This window comes from Protobothrops mucrosquamatus, unplaced genomic scaffold, assembly GCF_001527695.2.
Source record: "Protobothrops mucrosquamatus isolate PMUCROS unplaced genomic scaffold, P.Mucros_1.0 scaffold11201, whole genome shotgun sequence".
In the NCBI taxonomy this organism is placed as follows: domain Eukaryota; kingdom Metazoa; phylum Chordata; class Lepidosauria; order Squamata; family Viperidae; genus Protobothrops; species Protobothrops mucrosquamatus.
Window position 1 is genome coordinate 1 of NW_015396983.1, and position 2,418 is coordinate 2,418.

The following is a 2,418-nucleotide window of genomic DNA, read 5'->3' on the forward strand; positions in this document are numbered from 1 at the left end:
TAAGCAGCGTACTGAAAAAGAGAAGATATAAGGCAAATGAACAGTGAACAATGGACAGAAAATGCACACTAGAATCTAGCTGAAAATATTTATTCTATATATACAGCATCTATAGATAGCTCTTCATATTTCAAGATCTTGAACAAGCAACAATATCTTATAACTGAGACCTTTTAGCTTGCAACCTTCTAGTATTTTTAAATTTATTTAAACAATTTATAATTTTATATTACATATAAAATAACAATTCTTTGAAAGAAGGCATGTTATATCTGTACTTGTGTTCAAGCAAATACATGCAAAATTCCCAGGTTTTTTTTGATAGAACAACTTTGATTTTTGACCTTCACGTATTGTGAAGATCAAAAAGAAGCCGGTCTGATCCACACTCACACAATTTTAAAGCCAATGGTACATGGGAATGACAAGACATGGATGGACAATGAGACCACACATCACATTAAATCAAATATTATTTCTTTGAGTTAGTGTAATAGGCGAACTCAGACACTGTGGCTTAATTAATAAACCGTGTTTGAATTGAGGCAGAGATGTAGCAAGTAAAGGATAAAGAAAAATAACCAGCTATGGATATTATATGCTCAAAATAAAAATATATAATTTCCATTTTTGCAAAACAAATGTAAAATAAAACACACACACACATATAAAGACAATAACATCAATTTCATTGCAGCGTACCTTTCTGGGAGTTGAGTTGCAATCACTACATTAAACCGACAAAAAAAAGAAGGATCGTTGTCTAGAAGTTTATCTGGGTTCTTGAAAAAACATAGAAAACACTCATCTGTATTGCAGCATAAAGCAATAAATATAGAAAGATCCAGAATTAAAACTTCATTTCCTATCTCAGTGCAGTTCTTCATGAACTGCAAGCCTATTTTTAATTGGCACAATAATCTAAACTCAAATGTTTTCAGTTCTGTTCTGTCCATCAACCCGGACACTTGACATACCTCACCGACATTGATCAGATAAAAGTGTCCTTGATCGAGACTATTCTAGCTTGGCTATTATTAAATACATTAGAATCAATATGATGGATTTGTATCAATATAGTAACCACTGTAGGAATGAATTAATGTTGCTTAGGATATGAAATCATATGCATCTGTAAAAGAATTTGTTGCTTGAAGCAAGAAAAAAGATACTATTTTGCTTTGAGCCTACACAAGAGCAAGATCTGATGTTATATTATGGTAGTAATAGCTGACATACTTTTGTGACATGTTAGCACATATGTAATTATTGTAAAAATGTTTAATGCAAACCTCTTCCACAAAATTTCCACAGACATCATTATTCAACTCTTGCAGCAGTTCTGTAGCACACTGTGCTCGATTCTGTTTAAAAATAATAAGCAGATGAGTTATTTTTCTGTGACTGCCATAAACAGATTTATAATTTTATCCTGAAAGATGAGAATATAAATATATTTTTTAAAAAACACACCTCTGCCTTTCAACAAATGGGGCACAAAATTGTATTGCATGTTACAAATTCCAAACTAAGGATTTTTGGAGAGATGTAATTTTAGACAGATTATGACATTCAGAGAGATATGAATAAAGATGCTTTAATAAATATTAATGGGAAAATGTTAGGGAAAGTCCTGAGGCATTCCTTTTAAAAACACAGACATGTGTAATTTAGGGCATACCAGAAAATGTCCAGCAATGGATAAGGAGGGCATACAAACTCACACAACAGGGAACAAAAAATTGTTTTAAGTTTTGTTCAGAAGAACACTCTTGTTTGCAAGTGCACATGACTAGATCTTCTAAGTGAACTAATCAGAACTAATCATTTGTAAAGAATTACATGCGCTTCTACCTAAGAAATCTATTTATTTGTATTAAAGGTGGGGCACACAAGTATATAGGTTTAGGCTGCAACATATATTTACTTATAAATAAGTTCCCACAAGGGGTTCACCTTTTTATAGATATGTATACAATCGTCCTATTAATCACACAAGATCTGTGTATGTGTATGTTTATTATGAAAGGAAAAAGAAAAAAATCATTTAATTGAATGGATCCTATGCATTACATAATCGCTCACATAAATAAACAAAATTAGTATTTCCTTACTTGACCAATACTGCTTCTTTGCAGGAAGAAGCTAAAAAAGAAGAAATTATTCCTTTAGAACTTTATTATAATCACAATTTTTGAAAATAAAACAATTTCATTTCATTTTCATTTTCATTTTATTAAATTTATACCCCGCCCTTCTCCCGGAGGACTCAGGGCGGCTTACAGCCAGTTTAAAAACAATAGTACAATACCATACAAAATTTAAAAATGATTAAAAATAAATATTTGAATTGGCCGCTTCTACTAAAATTTTGTTAAAACCAATTAAAATACCCCTAGGCCAGTCCTGCCCGCTGAA

The 2,418-nt window shown here is 31.5% G+C and overlaps 1 long non-coding RNA gene across 1 annotated transcript; it reads right to left on the reverse strand.

The window, feature by feature from the left end:
- Positions 1–699: 699 nt before the first annotated feature.
- Positions 700–2,141, reverse strand: LOC107301280. The gene is made up of 3 exons (XR_001549276.1): positions 2,115–2,141; positions 1,293–1,364; positions 700–782 (listed from the first exon to the last, which is right to left on the reverse strand). It is a non-coding gene; the product is annotated as an uncharacterized LOC107301280 (long non-coding RNA).
- Positions 2,142–2,418: the final 277 nt, after the last annotated feature.